Source organism: Lissotriton vulgaris, chromosome 3_1 (genome assembly GCF_964263255.1).
Source record: "Lissotriton vulgaris chromosome 3_1, aLisVul1.2, whole genome shotgun sequence".
Lineage (NCBI taxonomy): Eukaryota > Metazoa > Chordata > Amphibia > Caudata > Salamandridae > Lissotriton > Lissotriton vulgaris.
In genome coordinates, this window is record NC_141689.1 from 1542528454 (window position 1) to 1542548671 (window position 20218).

Sequence of the window (20218 nt, forward strand, 5' to 3'; positions counted from 1 at the left end):
AATGTGAAGGAGTAGCCCTGAGCATCAGATAGAATCATCTGCACTGAGGTGGGCACATGTCTGTCAGTGGGGTTAATCCTGCTCACACCACATCCGCTGCCCACTTGACACTCGTGTACACATGCACACATGGACACCCTGGAAGGGTTCAAAACTGATTACAGTGAGCTGTCAACAGGCATTGGCATACTCTCTGCCGCCTCAATTTGCCAATTGGACAACATCAGTCTCACTTCCACAACCATCCATTGGCTGATTCCTTTCAGTGTAGCACGTGACAGATTCCGGTCTTGGAATTTGGATGTGCTTAAAAACTAGCAAGCATTATCTACTCAAGATTTGACTAAACTGGCCCAGTGATAGAGCGCGCAGGGACCTACTAGCTCAGTTTTACTATACTCACCTTGGGCCCATATAACATTCACACTTTGAACTAGCAGTCCTGCCTAACTAATTACTAATTTATTCACAAACCCTTGGAGGAAGAAACGTACCGGGTGTTGTTGCCCTAGAATTCGCCAAATCGCCACATCGCAGAACTGCCCGTGTTAGCCAGCTGGCCTCCCCGTATCCCAGGAGGGATTGACCGCCCCGCCGCAAGGTAACAACTTGCAGCACCCGCTTCGCGGGTGCCGCTGCACGGCGTGAGGCGTGGGGTTGAGGCCGGCTGACTGGGAACAACAGCGGCAGGAGGAGGGGGAAGCATCAGATCTAGCAGAGGGCGCGAGCTGCAGGGACTCCAAAGACCAGGAGTCCCTGCGTTGCACAGGTGTGCACGGCCGCGCCCCCACCAAGACACGCCCCCCGACCGACCAGTGCTACAAAGAAGGATGCTTTTCAGCATTGAGCGGGAACCCTTGGAGGAAGAAACGTACCGGGTGTTGTTGCCCTAGAACTCGCCAAATCGCCACATCGCAGAACTGCCCGTGTTAGCCAGCTGGCCTCCCCGTATCCCAGGAGGGATTGACCGCCCCGCCGCAAGGTAACAACTTGCAGCACCCGCTTCGCGGGTGCCGCTGCGCGGCGTGAGGCGTGGGGTTGAGGCCGGCTGACTGGGAACAACAGCGGCAGGAGGAGGGGGAAGCATCAGATCTAGCAGCGGGCGCGAGCTGCAGGGACTCCAAAGACCAGGAGTCCCTGCGTTGCACAGGTGTGCACGGCCGCGCCCCCACCAAGACACGCCCCCCGGCCGCAACGCTTGGCTTAACTACAACAGGGAGGCGCGTAGCGGGACGCGAGCGGGACGCCGAGCGAAGCCCGGGCAAAGGGCGGGCCCTCTGTGGCCCTCAGAGGCCAGAAGAGGCCGGGCTGGGCCACCCCCCTAAAGTCGCACACCGCATCTTGCATATTGGGCTATCATCCGGACCCACTTGCATCTGACAAATCCACTCACGCACTTGGAGGTGCGGACCATGAGGAAGACCGCCAAGAAGCCCAAGATGCCTATCCTAAGATCGAACACAAAAGCCAAAACGGACCCACCCCCGCCCTTACCAACTTTAACTGCCATCGACAAAATGCTCAAACAAACCATAGGGGCGGTATCCAATGCCATCGCAAATACAGAAAGGAGAATGTCCTTACCACCGGTGACAATCATTCAGGAAACCCAGGAATCCCTTATCAACCTATCGGAGGCTTCCCGAGAGCGAGAGCTGGCAGAGGAACTGGATTCTAGCCTGCCCCTCTCTGCCTCTTCTTTCGTTGACCTACCTTGCGCCCAGGCGCCTGCTGAAACTAGCAGCGAGAGATCCGGCGCACAATCAAATAACCATAATAATAACTCTCATAGCACAGAGAAAATTTTGCACAAGGAAGGCCCTAAACGCGGGGGCAAAAAAGGACCATCAAAAACCAGAAACCACAACCTGGTAACGCCCATAAACCCACCTACACCGGGAATACCCTGTTGGATCACCAACATGGTGGCAGACCTCAAAACGGACCTTGAGGATTAACGCTGCTAAAACCCCTCATAGCCAAAATAGACAGATTAACATCACTTGTAAATAATAGGGGGGTTGGCCAAAAAACCCAGCTAGTGCAAGAAGGCGGCCCAATAAAACAGAATGACGCCACATCCAAAAGCCTAACTAAAGACAAGGCCTCCACAATTCCCGTCGCGGCGGCGAAGATCTCCAATAGAGATACCCAAAAAAGCATCAAAGATACGCAAAAAGCGGCTCCCACACCAAACACAGGTAAAAGCAACAAACAAAAAACTACTGAAAATTACAAATTACCCCCGGGACCCTCCCAAACATTGGAAGGAATCAATGTTCAAACACCTAAAGCGAACCCAAAGATCAACCCGACTCCCCCTACAACAACTACCAAAGAAAATATAACAGCCACCCGCTTCAGGACAATCAATCTACCGCCCGAAGCACTGCCCTTTGTAGTGGTCTTAACAGGAGTCCTACCTCTAAAGGAGGGTCAACGGGAATCACAAGTAGAACTGAAAAACAAGTGTGCACAGTGGCTACAAATACATAGACCCTTGCCCCCTAATATTTACGGGGAAATTCTATCTGTAAGAAGGGGGGAGTGGATCGGCAAAGGCACCAAGACCATAGCAGGGGACATAATCACGGTAAATTTCAGAGATATGGCAGCAGTCAATTTTATCTGTAATGTCCCCCCGAGCTATACTCGCTCACAAATTCACCCGGTTCATCTATCTTACTTTTACCCCTTTGCATTTCAAAGACCTAGGCAGAGCAACAGACCACCACCGACTAGTATCCCCCCCATGGGCCCTCAATATGGACCATTACAACACGGCCCACCCCAATGGCATGGACCATCACAACACGGTCCACCCCAATGGCATGGACCATTACAACACGGTCCACCCCAATGGCAAAGACCAAACTTTATTATGCCAAATCATGACTCCGCCCTAATGCAATACGCACACTGGAACAGGTTCAGCACACTGGATGGGGTGGATTGACATGGACGATCCCCTAAGTTCGCAACGAGGAACGAGGCAAGCTCATCACCATCAAAAGGAAGGAGAAACGGGGTAGGCAATGGTCCAGAACTGGTGCCCGGCAAAAGGGGCAGTATCAAACCACCAAACACAAGTCATGGAAAAGGAGAGTGGACAAATCCCCCAAAACATAGGACAACCAATAAACAGAGCAGACCAGTTGCCCTCAGCAGATTAGCTGCTCCCAGCAGCACACATCCCGTCCTTGTCTCCTCAAAGGAAGCGGGAAAACACTTAATAATCCCATCAGGAGACACGATAGGAACCCCAAAGGAAATGACCCAACCAAAATTACTTGTTGTATCTTGGAATATCGCAGGACTAGCGGCCAAATTTGAATCGCAGGAATGGCTTAGCCACATAAATAAATTCCATATCATATGCCTGCAAGAAACCTGGGCCACCGACCTAAACGATTACAGCATGGAAGGCTATAAAAGCTTCTTCGTTCCAGCCAAAAAAGTAACTTCCGGGAGAGCCAGTGGAGGACTCGCCATATACGTCAACCTAGACATTAAGGGCACCTGGTCCGACACTAAATGGGCCTCACATAATCTTCAAGCATTAAGGTTCACCTCACCAAGCCTAACCCTTTTCCTAGTTAATTGGTATAACGCTCCTGCAACAACGGAGAAGGGAATAGCTGTAAAGGAACTGGATGAATGTTTAAGAAATTTGAACCTTTTCAACAAGACACCAAACCCCCCAAGTTTAATATTAATGGGAGATTTTAACTGCCACCTATGTGATAGATTAAAATCCTTCAACAAAGACTGGTCGAGATGCACCCTAATGAAAGGCCCACATTTTGTACATTCAAAAGAGGGATGGGATTTAGAGAGACTAACGAAAAGACACAACTTAACCCAAACCCTAGACCTTGTGGCACTGGGAGAAAATGGAAAACTGACCCCAACATACAAAGGAAGAGGTTGCCACTCCTATATTGACTTTATCCTAGTCTCCCCATTCTAAAAAGAAATATTAGTAACACTACAGTCGAGGCCAGCAGCTTTAGTGATCATAACCCGGTCACTATCACAATTGAAGGTTTTGATTTTAACTCGTGCCCAAAGAGATCTGACATTATGGAAAAAGCAGTGGACCAGGGAAGAAGAATCAAATGGGCCAAAATCGATGGGGATAGATTTTATAAAAAATTACTAACAGAGGCCTCAACTGCAATAGACAACTGTCTGGACCCAAGTGTGTGTGGTGCTCGGGTGGTCAGGGCATTCGAAGAAATCGCGCACCATGTAAATAACTCTCTAAAGACCACTGGGTCTAACAAAACGCATTCAAACCCTCGGTGGTTTGATTCGAACTGCACCAAGGCGCTAAAAAAACTGAAAGATAGTCTCCACTCCAAACCTAGGGACAAGATCATGGTGGCACAGAACAGAGCTGAATACAAAAAAGCTCTGAAGAACCGCAAGCAAAGTCTACAAAATCAAGCCTGGGAAGATTTAAGGGAAGCAGCCGAAAGGAAAGACTCCGCAAGCTTCTGGAAAGTGATTAATTCCCCATGCTTTCAGGAACAAGGGGCACCAAAAATTATAAACATCATCTTGCCGGAACAATGGCAGACCCACTTCCAGGGACTATATAACCATTCAAGTCATCTAACCCGGGAGGATGCTCCCAGGGATCATCAGCCGGCCAAGTTGGACTTCTCCTTGAAAGAAGTTGAAATGGGAATAACTGGGCTCAGCAAAAACAAAGCCCCGGGTCCGGACGGCATTCCACCAGACCTATACCTAAGTAGACCTGACCTGTGGGCGCCACTGCTCACCAGGGTACTAAACGAGGCAGTGGTGGCAGGACTGCCTCAGTCCTGGTCAACGGCGACCATAGTTCCAATCTACAAGAAAGGGAACCGCGATGATCCCCAATGTTATCGACCCATCTCGCTCATAGATGTGACAGCTAAGGTACTAGGGCGTGTCATCCTACAGCGACTACAAGACTGGGCCGAGGAGCACCAAGTCCTCTCGGAAGTGCAATATGGCTTCAGGAAAGGTAGATCTACCACCGATCAATGCTTAAATTTATACCTCCTGATAGCCAAATATACCATCGCTGGGAAGGGGTCCCTTCATATGGGGTTCATGGACCTTTCGGCGGCTTTCGACCGCGTAAACAGGAGTAAGCTTTGGGCCATGTTACTAGAACTGGGGGTGGACCAACCACTAGTAGACACCCTGCAAAATCTCCACCGGAACACCACTGCAAGTGTGAGATACAACCAAGAGGGAAATAAGACCGACCCCTTCACTTGCTCGAGCGGAGTAAGGCAGGGATGTATCTTTGCGCCCTTCCTTTTCTCCATCTACATCAACGCGCTGGAAAAGGATCTCCTTAAACTCAAGGTGGACTCACCTCAAATCGGTCATCGTGCGGTACCTGTACTACTCTACGCCGATGACGCGGTTTTGCTGGCCAGAACCCCCTTAGGACTGCAAAAACTGATTGATGGGTTCGTCATGTTCATGGATAAACTAGACCTGGCCACCAACCTGGAAAAATCCTATGTCATGTCATCAGGGCAACCCACAAAAGGGTCTTTTTCCTACCACATTGGGCTACATAAAATAGACCAGGTCAAGACCTTTTCATACCTGGGGGTATTATTTGACCGTCATCTTACTTTTAAACCCCTGGTAGAAAAGCATTCCACGAAACTGGCAGCCTCGGTAGGAGCCATCATGGGGTACGGGCAGAGACTAGGAAAATGGTCCCCGGAACAAATACTGAACCTATATAGGTCAATCTGCTGTGCGAAAGTATCTTATGGTGCAGAAGTGTGGGGCTTCCTGGACAATAAAGTACAGCAGATCCAGACTGAAGAAAATACATTTTTGAGGAGAATTCTGAAAGTCCCGCAGAGCGTATCGGCCCACATCATCCATGAAGAAGTAGGAGAAACCTTCATAGAAGACAAAATTAAAATCAAACCTCTCCTGGCATGGGTTAAAGTATGGACCAACCCAGAGGCGGCCCTAACAAGACAAATCGTAGGGGACTGCCTCAAAAGAGATAAAGGGCAAACCATCCCCTGGCTGAAATTTGTCAAGAAATCTCTAGTAGAAATTGATTGTTCTAACCTCTTCACATCCCCAGACTCCATCACACCAGAGAGCAAGGCCCTGGTGAAAAAACTCTTCTCCGCACAGCTGAAGTTGGCAAGGGCCGGAAAAGAAAACCACAAACCCACCAACCTTTCCTATAATGAACTCACAGTGAAGCATGGCATGGAACCTTATTTAAGGGTCATGTTTAACGCCCAGGATCGCTTTGTCATGACCCGCTTTAGACTTAACATGCTCCATCAGCTCCTCGCGGTTCCGGCTGGGTTCACTCACACCGTGGAGGAGAAGGGTACCTGCGGCTGCGAACACAGGTCTCCGCAGGATACCCTTCACTTTGTCCTACTGTGCCCATTGTACACTATGCCAAGACGCAAGTTCCTGGTGGGGATCCTGAAAGACATAAAGTTTAAACACGCAAGACTGGCCTTGAGGTTCCTACAGGAAGCGGAGGATGCTTTTGCTTACACTCTTTTTTGCACCATAAACTTTATTCGAATAGCAATAAGACTGAGGAACACTAGAGAAACTGGCCCCTAATATCACTTGTCCCGTTGAACATTTAAACTGACGATCCCCCTGTCTTTTTTAGAGTGTCAGATAAATTTTAACATTTATACCCTTTTTATGGAAATTAACTGATGTTTCTTAAATATTTTTTATGCGTTTGTTGCATTTGTGCTTTTATGGTGTCTTTTTAAGAACCGAATAAAGATTATAAATTGAAATTGACTAAACTGACCCAGTGATAGAGCGCGCAGGGACCTACTAGCTCAGTTTTACTATACTCACCTTGGGCCCATATAACATTCACACTTTGAACTAGCAGTCCTGCCTAACTAATTACTAATTTATTCACGCTATCAGTTTGCCCAGAGGTCAGTTTAGGACTTATACCTGTAAACCATGACTTCCCAATCCTCTTCACCTTATTATAAGTCCTGTGAATCAAAGGGAGTTAGAATAAACAGGCAATATTTAAACATATTTACCTTTCTTATAATATTCACAGACTCAGGGAAAGTTTTAAAACCTTTATCTATGAGAGATTTTCTGAGTCAAAATGAAAATGGCCACAATATCGTGACCATAAGTTTTACAAGCAAGAATATAACCAGAAGGACATAAAGTTTGTAAGAAATCACAATAACACCTGGGAAGGGTGCGAAAGGGAAATAGTACAAGGACATACCACATGGATTATATTGGCCTAGAATGGTGCAATGACCAATCCTGGCCACGGGCTGGGGTAAAAAGACCAGGACCAGGCTCCTGACTAATCAGGTGCCCACGGGATAAGACAGGTGCAGATCAGCACAGGTGACCTCAGCTAAGTGCAACACCAGCATCACACCCCTCTCTCTAGGAAAAGCCATTTAGAACCCCAATTCGGTAATCGATTCTTCTGACGGAGTGCTCCGCCAGCACCTCTGCTTCTCGATCGCCTATTGAGTGCGTTGGGTCAGTGACAGGTCAGCTATTCAGAGAAGTCAGACAATTTCTCTATCTAAACCTACCTTAGTTATACCATTTCGAGGGCAATGTACCTCCCCTAAATGTTGCAAATCTATGTGTTCCCATTCAGTGATTGGTTGGAAAGACGAGGAGAGGTCATCACACCATACCAAGATTATGTCATTTCAATTCAGTTCATATTGATTGAATCCCCACACACAATTTACTTTCCCATGACTTTATTTGTTCAACAAGTTTGATACAATTTATATAGCTTCAGCTTCTCCTGAGGTCAGAAGGGCGTTTTCTCATGGACATCGTGGGTAAGATGCTACTTGGCCGAGGTTCAAGGCCAATGCCTCAGCAATTTCAGAGTCAGAGTGCGCGTGCGCTGCATCGTCCAAGATGGAAGATGTGACAGTATTCAGGCCCAAAGTACGAGCTAGTAGCAAAGTCAAAAAGAAACATATTAGAATACAAAATTAACGAATGCACTATATACCACTTATCTCTTCTCTAACCCCCATTACTTTATTTTAACTTGTGCAATAATAGTTAAGCAGAACAAACAAGTTTGGTACAAGCTGCAGCATAAGCGTTAGCATGTGAAATTTAAAGCAGCCATTTCTGGCACTAGTGCGCAGAAGCAAAGATTTCCCACCAAGCAAAGGGTACGTAATGCCACGTAGATGTAACAGACGCATGCGCAGAAGTTTTCCCGCGTTTTCAGCGGCCATTTTAATGCATTCGAGTTACTATTAGTAAAAGCACTAAGCATGGGCGAATTTTGCAAATCTGGCGTTCGCGAATTTGCGTATTTGCGAACTCGCAATCTGCAAAATCCGCTAATTCTCGCAAATTTGCAGATTTTTTTTTGTGTGTTTGCAAGGGTTTCTGCCAGTTCGCAAGGGTTTTTTACCAGTTCGCAATTGCGAACTTACTTGTCGGCTCGCAACTGTCGCAACTATGTTGTTTTTACGTCTGGTTCATCATCACAGGTTCCCAGCACCCTCTGTTTCACCACTGCCACCCTCTGTTTCACCCATGCCACCCTCTGGTACATCAATGTCACCCTCTGGTTCATCATCACTGTAGATTATTGGGGGGGGGAAAGCAAGCAAGCACACCTGCCCTGCTTCAACTGACATGAATTAATTTGGGGTTGATTTATTAATGTGTCACTGTTTTAAAATTCCAGTCTGGCACCTGCTTCCTTATCTGTAATTTGCTTTCTGTTGCAGTGCATTTTTTTTCCAGGACCTTTGTGGCCTACCTGTAGCTATTCTATGAGCCTGCTGTGAGGGTCAGAGCAGTGTCATACAATTATTGCAACTAGCAACTGAACTCTGGAGGGGCCCCAGTCAGGAAGCACTACAGGGAATGGTTACTAATGATGAGTTTGAACTTTTGCACCTGCTGAGTGCCTTCAGTTTTGCAAAATTCGTTTTTCTGCAATTTCACGGGATTCGCGGGGCGCGAACATGCACGAGACCGAATTCGGAAGCCGCGAATTCGTGCGAATTTGCGATTTGTTTTTTTGCGGCGTGTTAGTTCGCAAGGTTTTGTGCGTTTTAGCGAGCCGCTTGTAGCCCAACGGTGCGAAGTTACCCTCACGGTCGTTCACGGGCACGGCCATCTTGTTTGCATGACGTATTTCCGTTTCCGGGCGCAATGTGTAATCTCGCAAAGTGTGCGGCGCGCTAGTACAATTTCGCAAGTGTTCGCGAGGAAAATCTTGCGCGAACTTACCCACGCGGTCGTGAACGGGCGCGGCCATCTTGTTTCTTATTCATTGCTATGGTTCTGGGCATGCTTTTTCTATCCTCTCTGAATCTCTGCCATCCTTTGCTTGTTTGAAGTTTTTTTTGATCTATTTTACTTATTATCTATCCCTCTATTTTTCTAGCTCTATATTTTTGTGTTTTCTGCTACTTTTGGTTAATTTTAAACTACTTTTAAACTACATAAAAATGTGCCACTTCAGGAAGCGCAGTGGACGAGCGCAGTGGGCGCGCCGTTTGCGCGCCAAAGGCGCTCCTAAGGCAAGCCCGTCTGCGCCCGTCCGCGCCAGACCGGGCCCAGGAGCCAGCCAGGCCGGCCATATCATCACTTATTCGGCCAACTCATTGAGGGACCTACAGTCCCCCAACCTCACACCCTCCCCCTCTACCATCAGACGCATCCTTACGACCGGTATCGCCCCACCGGATTGGCACTTCACCAATCTGGTCGCATCCCCTAGCCAGCCTATCAAGAGCAACACCACCATTAGAGTTCTCTATCTAAACACCCGATCTTTAGCAAAACATCACGCCGATATTTTCATCCTTCTTTCTAACGAAAAACCTGACGTCCTCCTGCTTACTGAAACTTGGCTGACTGCGGACTCACTCCCTGACATCCTGGCAGCCCTCCCCCCAGACTATTACATCCTCTGCGCCGATCGGCCAGGAAACCGCCCTGGGGGTGGGGTAGCGGCCATAATCTCCAAACGCCTGAACTCCACCTCTACTCCATCCATCTCGCTCCTGGGAGTTGACAATCTCATCTTTAGCCTAAATACGGATAGCGGGGCCTTAACCTTTCTTCTTCTTTACCGCCCCCCCAACCGATGCCTTCTTTTGCTGCCACCTTGTCCGATCAGCTGATCAACCAATTACTGGTTTAATGACATCAATGCTGGGCCCCACGCCTCGGAGGTCTTTGAGGCCCTCACCAGTCTCAACCTGTCCCAACAAATTACCTTGCCCACACATATCAAGGGCCACATTCTAGACCAAATATGGACCCAAAACCTTATTCTTTCCCCCCCTCCGTCTCACCCTGTACTTGGTCAGACCACCATTCAATAGACACCACTATCACGATCAGTGGCAACTCCCCCACCCCACTGATGGCCAGGGGTCTATCCCGCAAATGGAACGTCTACGACTCTGAAGGATTTCTCGCGAACCTCTCAGACACCCGCCCTGTCCCCGTCCCGTGCACCAACGTTGATAAATTAGAAAATGACATCTGTCTCTGGCTGCAGTCAGCCAGTGATCAATTTGCTCCCTTTATCAAATTTCCCCCGACCAGACATCATAACTCCCACAGATGGTTCTCGGATGACCTCAAAAACTTAAACTGAAGGTACGTCAATTAGAAAGCGCATGGAGACGCAACTACTCCGAACCAGCCAGATCACAATACATCTCAGCCCGCAGAGACTATAAAACTGCTATAGTTTCTGCCAAATCTACTAATTTCTCTGACAGAATCTCTTCCTCCGACAACAAATCCAAAGAAATTTTCAAAATCATGAACGAACTGACATCTGACGATAGAACTCTTCCAGGTCAGACCCCCACTCAAGAAACTTGTGACGCCCTCAACCTTTTCTTCGTCGAAAAAATTAATAAAATCAAGGCATCGATCTCCACCGTCCCTCAGATCACCACCCCGGAAACTCCCTTTAATAACCCTTCTGTCCTTACCGAATCCCCCCCCATCAATCCTATCTCCCTAGTATAGCTTGCGTCCCGGATAAAATTGGTTCCCCAAACGACGGCTGCCCACCCTCAGTCCTGCGAAGTGTATGTCATTCCCTACCTGAATGCATTCTACCTCTCTTGAACAGCTCACTCAGTACAGGCACTGTCCCGAGACCCTTCAAAGAAGCCATCCTTGTCCCGCTACTAAAAAAAACAGGCGCAGACTCAGCGGAACTCTCCAATCATCGCCCCATGTCGCTTCTGCCTTATTTTTCAAAACTCCTCGAAGCACATGTTACCAGTTGCCTCTCTAATTTTATTGAGTCCTCTTGCTACTTGGAGCCTAATCAGGCCGGCTTCAGGCCTTCATTCTCTACTGAAGCCGTCATCCTAGCTGTCCTCGACACGCTGAGGAGAAATGCCGACTCAGGGACCCCCCCAGGCCCTCGTCCTCCTGGACCTCTCGGCCGCGTTCGACACGGTTGACCACAACATCTTGCTCAACCGTGTCAAACAGGCTGGCATCCAGGATTCTGCCCTCAGCTGGATCCGGTCTTTCTTGTCTGACAGAACCCAAGCCGTCTGGCTGGGCCCCTACACAGCACCCAAGACCTCCACAACTGCGGAGTCCCCCAGGGCTCCTCCCTGTCACCTTTACTGTTCAATCTGTACCTCCGGCCCCTACTCCACTCACTCAGTAACTGTGACATTACAGTTTATAACTATGCCTACGATCTGCAGATCATTTTTCCACTCAACTCCCCCAATGCGATAGACAACTTTCACTCGGACATGCTCCATATCCAAGATTGGATGAATTCCAACCAATTGAAGCCGAACCCCGGGAAAACCCAGCTTCTTCTCCCGGGCTCCAGCCTCTCCTCCTGGGGAACCCAGTTCTGGCCCACCGAACTGGGCCTCCCACCGACCCCCTCCACCTCTGTAAAAAGCCTCGGCGTAATTATCGACTCCGAACTCTCCCTTCGACCCCATATCAGCTCCGTGATTTCATCCTGCTCCTTCCAACTCAGAAAGATCCGGAAGGTCAGCCACCTGCTTCCCCCACCTGCCCTGATTCAAGTTATCATGTCTCTTGTGCTCTCCCGTTTCGACTTTTCCAACTGCATTTATCACGGACTTCCCAAAACCCTCCTCCACCGCCTTCAGGTGGTCCAAAACCAGGCAGCCCGGATCATTTTTAAATCTCCAAAATGGCAATCTGCCAAACCCCTGATGTACAAACTCCACTGGCTACCAATTGAACAAAGGGTGGCCTTCAAGTTGGGCTGCCTCACGTTCCAAGGCCTCAACTGCCCCAGTCCTGCCTTCCTGTCTTCCCTTATCATTCCCTACTGTCCAAACCGCAATCTTCGCTCTGCTCATCTTAAATCACTCGTCACACCCAAAACTAGAACCAACAAATTTGGTGGACGAAGGTTTGCCTTTTTGGCTCCGAAGCTCTGGAACTCCCTTCCCCTGACCATCAAATCAAGCAGCTCCCTCCTTCATTTTAGGAAGCTGCTCAAAACTTTTCTCTTTCCCCCACCCTGCTAACCCTGCACTAAACCTCAGTCTGTGAACCTTTGTCCTATAGCGCCAGGAAACTCATGGTGTCAGCGCGCATTATAAATTCCATTTAATAATAATAATAATATTAATAATAATAAACTCTTTTCTTTTCTTCTTCCCTCTTCTATTTTCTTTATTATTTAGCTTCCTTTCTGCCCAGACCATGGTAACGGGAGCCGGGAAGCATCCCGAGAAGGGGAAGGGTCCCGCACCCCGTGCCCGGCTCCCGTGCTGGCGTTTGAGGGGGGAGCAGGTCGCACCCCGGGAGATCTTGGAGGAGGTGGCCGCACAAGTTTATTATGTTCAGCGCCGCCTCCCCAGGACCATCATGGCAGGCAGCAGGATCGCAAGAGGCTACGGGCTCCGGGAGCGTCGGAAGCGGTGGGAGAAGGTGTGCCGGGCCATGTACCAACACTCTCGGGTCCGGCGCACCTACAACCAGGCCACCCACCGTTGGACGGATCTCCTGGACCGGGAGCGCGATCTGCTCGACCTGCTCGGCCTTGAGATCCCCGGGCTTGGTGAGTAGTAGTAGCTATTTCTTTACTACTCTGTTTTCTCCTGCTCTGTGTGTTATTATATTGCAATTTTTTTTTTTACCAAGAGCATTAATGCTGCTGATTACATTGTAGGTAAATTATATTTCAAAATGTTCTGTGCATTTCAGGTGCACTGCTCTCCTTCTCAGTAGTGTTACTACTATGCTTATTTGTTTTCGATTTTGTGTTCATTTCATTGGCCTGTGAAATTATGTATGAGTGTAGTTTAAAGAACTGCGTAATGCTAGACACTAAGGGTCAGATTTTTAATTACCGGCGCATCCCTGCAAAGTAGCAGGGATGCGCCAGTAATTGTGCGCCACGCCACCACCACCCATGGTGCGCCGTATTTACAATGCGGCGCACCATGGGCCCAAAACGTCACCAAAGCGTTACGCATCTGTGCCGTAAAGGCGGCGCATTGCTGGAGTTGCGTCGCAACGATGGCGCAGCTCCAGCAATGCTCTGGGGTGCCCTATCTCCCCAATGCTGCGTCAAGCCGTACGTCTGCTTCAAGCAGGCGCAGGGTTTGAGTCCCGCATCATTGTCCTCAAAGTGACTGATTGAAATCTTGTAGATTTCCCTCAGCCACTTTTAGGATGCGTTCCTGCGCAGGAACGCCCTCCCTTGCGCCGGAACACCCCCTGATGGCGCAGGGCTTTACAACGTGATGCATCTCCCATATGCGTCATGTTGTTAATATACGCCGCACCATGGCGCCTCTTTTGTTCTGCCGCTGCGTCACAAAAGTCACGCAACAATGGAGCAAAAGAACCGCAAGGGGCTTCTAAATCAGCCCCTACAGAATCAAGTCCAGTCCTTCCTTTGTACACATGGCGATAAAAAGAAATAGTGGTGAAGGATTGATAGTTTGAGTATTTTAATGACTGGTTAATGTAGTAGGAAACTTGTTAGTGTTGTCGCTGATCTGCAATCACGATGGACTTTGTCTGTCACTTCGCGTGCAAATCAAGCAATACTAATAACGTAATAGACCACATGAGATCGGTCAATATATCCCGTGGAATAGTTGTCTATTTGCTATTTCGCCAAAATATGTTGTTATTGTTCTTTTGAAATGGCTGATTTGGTTGACAAATGTCATCCATGTTTTCTGGTCTTTCTTTCCTTCATGTTGTACATCAGCTTCCCCCAGGGGCAAGAGGACACAGGAGGAGGAGGCTGCTGTTCAACAGGATGCAGGCCAGGATCGGGCAGGCGAGGGCTCCTTTGCTGGCCCCGGTAAGTTTTAATTTTAATATAGAGTACCTATTTTTTCCTAGCGTTTCTCATTCGATTTTTTCTAAATCGTCTTTGATCTTCTTGTAGACTGGATCTAAATTCTTATCCTGCCTCGACTATGACTCCCTGTGGTATTACTAGATTATTCTTATTAGTCTGTCTGTGTAGCTAACTAAGATTGCACATTTGGCAATTCCATTGGACTCCCATTCTAGTCAGCAATAGCTCTATGCACTGAGTGCAGTCCTCTGGGATTGTCCATAATGTCTTTTCAAGTCTTCTAAATGTTTATGCTTTGACAATTGCCAACAATAAAAAGGTGAATGACCATCAAGAAAGAATAGGATACTACTTTACTTTTGGTTTGGATAGGAGGACAATCCATTCTACTACTGTTGCAGGGACAAATCTGCACAACAGAACTATGGACACTAAATAATGCATTGCTTAGCTTATCAATTATAATAGGTGCTGTTAGACTTTCCACATACCTCAGTGATAACAGAATTTGTAGTTGAACCCCCAATATCCTTACTGACTAGATAGTGTGGCAGAGTCATTTAGCTCCCAAAGTCACCGATGATTGATCCCCAATGATGATTATCCAACGCAGGACAAGAGTACGGAGTCAGAGTCAAGAAGTGTCAGAGGCACGGACTCATGCTTGCAAAAATTGCAATACCTTTAGCTCAGCCACTCTAGTCTGGAGGACCAAAAACCACAGAGTCTATTTAAGTTTTAAAGCTTTATTAAAAGTAAACACATTTATAAAAATCAAGTTTGTCATAAAACTAAATGTTTAACTGAAAATGGAAAAGTGCTTAGTGCTGACGATTAATTGAACACATTTCTTGTGGTCGAGTCGAGCTCTCACCTGGTTTGAACTTGATCTTGCTCGTGTTCTTAGAAGTCAAGCTTCTGTCTGTTAGGAGAAAAAGTGGTGCGTGTTAAAAATAAAAAGCAAGCATTCATCAGTTGTGCCAAAAAGTGCAGCAAGACAGCAGCCTTCCCTGGAAAAAGGGACATTTATACTTTAGAGTAGTCACAAATTATTACATTGTTTTCTGTTTTTTTCACATTTCTTTATTCCTAGACCAAATATTATATAGTAGTGAGTGGTGTATTCTAACATTCTTAAATGTACTTTGTAGGTGGAACATCTGGTGGCGGGGCCAGCGCGGAGGTGGTAGTGCTGGATGAGGGGAACACTTCTGGGGAGGATGCGGTGCAAGTGCCGGACGACACCAATGTGCCTGTGAGGGTTCACACGGTGGTGGCGGGCAGAGGTAAGCTATATATTCCTTACTTATTGAGATTGAAGACTGCAGAGTGTGCTATCTGCACGGGTGTATTATAAATGAACCAGGTAGTAGCCTCCTCTAAATGTACTTCGACTTAGCTGTGAAGTTTTTGGCGAGAAGAATCCCAATCAGATCTGAGATGAACTTGATGGATTGGATGAACGAAAAGCGAAAGAAGGGTGTAAGTAAGTGTGGAAGGACGAAAAATTTAATGATGACTGGCAAAGAAGAATGATATGTGTTTGCTTGGTCCCCGAGGTGGCTAGGAAGGAAAGAATATGGTATGGTGCATGGCTGGGTGAATGATGAAGCAAGGGTGGTTGAAAATGTGTGTCCCACAGGGGACATCGAACATGTCTGTGCACGAAGAGACTGGTCTGCCTTTTATCAGCGACACCCTGTCCTTGCGGCCTCTTATATTCTGGCTACAATGTTATGGGGTTACTGCAACCTTGAGGGACTACAGGTGGTTGAAAATGTGTGTCCCACAGGGGACATCGAACATGTCTGTGCACGAAGTAACTGGTCTTCCTTTTATAAGCGACACTCTGTCCTTGCGGCCTCTTATATTCGGGCTACAATGTTGACTCAATAAGCAGCTTGGTTTAACGCACATTCTCCTGAAGGAGACAATGAGCTTAGATTGTATGACCAAGATTCCCTGGTTGAAGTATCTTAAAACCAGACTTGGGAAGGAGGGGCGCCTGGATTGGTTTTTAAACCCGGAAGGTATCACCATAAATGATGTAGTGTACATTAAAAAGTCCTTCTCTACACGAAAAGTAATGGAAAGGCAGGAAAAGGACACGATGAAGCAAAATGCGCGTCTACACTTGATGCTCAAAACCTCGCCTGGAGAGGAACCTTACCTACTATTGCCATTAACAGCGTATGAGCGCTTCTTATTTGCCAGGTTTAGGTTTAATGTGTTTCACATTTTAATAGCAGTTCCAAGGGGGAGTCATAGAGGAACAGTGCTAGCACCCTGCGGCTCCAACAGTTTGTCTCCGCAGGATTTGCTGCATTTTATGTTTTTTTGTAAATATTATGAATTCCCCAGAGCTTTTTACCTTAAACCTATTTTAAAAAGAACGCTCTTTGTACAAGCACGTCCCGCTCTCCTATATTCACAACTGTTAAAATTAGATTGTATACCCCCATGTGATTGGCTTTTTAAAAAGTGCAATGCACTATAGAAAATGTCTGGATGTATAGAACCGTATGATGCCTTTAATATTGTGCATTAGATGGATTTTTCTTTTAACGCCACGGTAAACCTGTTTTAACCAACATATATTTTAACATGTTCTTTCTTTTAACAAACCTGAAATATATTTTGTATTGTGAACTTTTATGGTTTTGTGCAAAAAAACGAATAAAGTACTTTTGAATTGAATTGAACTAGAAGACAATGCCTTGGGTTCCTTGGGAGACGGAGACCTTGAGAGGGTCAGGCCTGGCATGTGTCGGGATCTTCTGCCACATGCTTGGAATGTTGAACTCTTTGACCATCCGGGCATGGGCATGTTCCTCTCTCATCCCCTTTTTTTTAGATTGATCTATCTCTGACAACACATTTTGCCTTCCTTGCAGAGTGATGAGATAGTCCTTTCCTAACATGATGGGTAATGTCCCGTATATTAGTTTTCCTTCTGCAAGCCCTTTGAGTCAGCCTCGCTGACCCCATCAGGGGTGACGGTATATTATTTATGTCTTCATATACTTGTGACTAACAGGACATGTTGCGTGGCGGGGTGATCGAATATTCTGAGTCATCGGCATGAGATATGTTGCTCTGGACGAGGAGAACGTTCTCTGATTTCCTTGTGCATTCCGGTGATCAATGCCATGGCCGTTTTTGTGACCTTGATTCTGTTGACCCGAGTGATTGCACAGAGATACCTTCTGAATCGGAGGAGTCTTTTACTGGTTTCCTCTGAGAAGGTTCTTTTGGGTGTGTCTTGACTGGTAAATTTCTTGAGCTGGTAGGCTGTAACGAACTGCTCTTGGAGTCGGAGCTATCTTTGGGACATTTCTTTGGGTGCATGTCTCGAAGGGTCTTCTGTGTTATTGCCATGGAGAGATTGTTTGATAGCCACGCCTTTATTTCTTTTGTTTGATCCCAGGGCATTTTGTCTCTGCCTCTCTCGTATGATGTTAATTGTCTCCTCTCAATTTCCTTGTTGTCACGGGTGTCTTGACGGTATTTGCCTACCCCTTTCCGGTGTCTGAGTTAATCACCCCGTCTTATGTGGTTTGTTTCTTCTTCTCGCTTGTTGGGTGCACTGACTTCTGTGCCATGGGTGTGATGTATCCCACTCTTTGATGCTTCTTCGGACTCGTCTACGAAATTTGATGAACAGTGAGTTGCTCGGGTGTGTTCATGTACCGGTTGCCAGGGTTGGCATGACTGGTCCAGTCTTCTGTAGTTTGTCTTTCCTTCACACTTGTTGAGCAGGCTGTCATCTGTTCCATTTGTGTGGTCTGTCCCACTTGATGCTTCTTTAGAATAGTTTGTAACGTTTGTTGAATGACTCCTTGAAGTTGAACGACTCCTTGAGGTTACATCCGTGAGGCTGTCATAATCCTGTATCATCCCGGTCTTTTGTTTGCCATACTCCACTGTCTTTTGTATGGTTGAATCAGAGTATTTCATGTCACTTTGTCTTTCCTGCTGTCTTATCTCTAATCTTCCTTTGCCCTCCCTCTGTCTGGCTTTGTTTGTTTATTGGGCTTTATTCACAGATATGAGAGATATCTCCTTTCTTTTATCTTTCTTTCTTGCATTAAGATGCAGTTCTCTTGATAATTCTCTTGCTTTGACCCGCTCTCCAGCTTCGGGCCTCCTGATGATCTCCTTTAGCGAGAACTGCCTTTGAAGGATCTTGCGCTTTGTGTCAGGTATTGAACAGCCTTCAATTACCTGGAGTCGAATTGCTTCCTCATTTGTGAATGTGTTGAAATGGCAGCATTGTACCAGACTTTGCAACCTTGTAATGAACTTTGGGAATGATTTCCCTGGTTCCTGCCGTGCTGCGTTGAAGATGATGCGTTCATGATCCACGTCTTCCTTTGTGTTGAAATGGACACGTAGTGTCTCCTTAAGGTTTTCATATGTCTCTGTGTCCTCTGCTGAAAATTTTCTGATTAGGCATCGGCCTTCATGACCCACCAGCTGAAGTAGTAATAGCAGACGATTTCCATCTCTTCGCTCACCGGTTGTTGCAAGAAATTAATCCAGTGACGCCAGCCACCGGTTCCATTTAGGACCCAAACTTTAGATTTTTGTGTTTCTTTTCCCACCAACATGATGGAGGAAAGTTCTAGTATGATAATGTCACAGGACTGCTCACTTTGCTTTCTGTATTATTCGCTGGGCCTCTTCTGTCGAGATCTTGCGTATCGTTGTTTTCCTTTGTTTTTGGGAAAACTCACTCACAGCTGACCACTTTGTTTTATCCGCCAGTTTCACCTTTTCTTATTAAGATGTTCCAGCTTTTATGTCGGTCTCAGTAGGCTTCAGTGAGTTAGGCTTGGATTGCCTGAGTTCAAAATGGTCGCCACTCAGCTGCAGGTGATTTATGCTTCCTCAGCACTGGTACTTAGCGATGTCGACATCTTGTTCTTTTTCTCAAGGCTTATGCAAGTTACTAGCCAATGTGGTTGATGAGAGAAAGCTTCCCTGACACTTGTTTACTCATGTTTTTAGATCATTTATGTTCTTTCTCCCTTTAGCTTCAGTTACTTATCTTCACTTGGTGCTTAAACTTTATTTCGGGACTTGCACTTGCTCGTGCTTGTTAGACTCGGGACTTGCATTTGCTTGTCGCATTTGAGACATGAATTTGCTTGTGCTTGTTGCATTTGAGACTTGCATTTGCTTATGCTAGTTACCTTCAGGTCTTTTCTCTACTCGTGCTTATTGCTTTCACGATTTATATTTGCTCGTGCTTGTTGCGTTCAGGATTTGCCTTTCCTAGTGCTTGTTGTATTTAAACTTTGCATTTGCCTGTGATTATTGCATTTGGAATTTGCATTTGCTTATGCTTGTTGAATTTGGCTCCTGCACTTGCTTAAGCGTGTTGACTTTATCTCTTGCCTGACTTTAAAATGGCCGCCTAATGTTCCTGATAGGGGATGGAAGCAGGCGCCTGACTCCAAGATGGCCGCCAACCTCAAAATCTCGTTTTACTCGAGATTTGGTCTTTGGTCTTCCTCTCCCGGCCTCCCCGACAGCAGACAAGCACTCACCGGCTTCGAGGATCAACGTGCTGGCTCCCGGATCCACGCTGCACTAGGAACTGGTGTGGCCTCCCGTTTTCACCACAATTCTCCCTCAGCAGCACCACAGGCATCCGGTGAGGCTCAGGGCACACTCGACGTTGGCGCCTTCATGCTTGCACAGCTGGGGTGGGCACCCAGACTTTAGCGCCCAACCGCGCTGCCAGGGCACACTTCGCCCAACCTCCAGGTCACAGGGCTTCGTTTTGGGGACACTGCACTGCCGGCGTCGATTCTTCTCCAGCACACGCGCAGGGTGGTCCACGCTCGTTGGGTC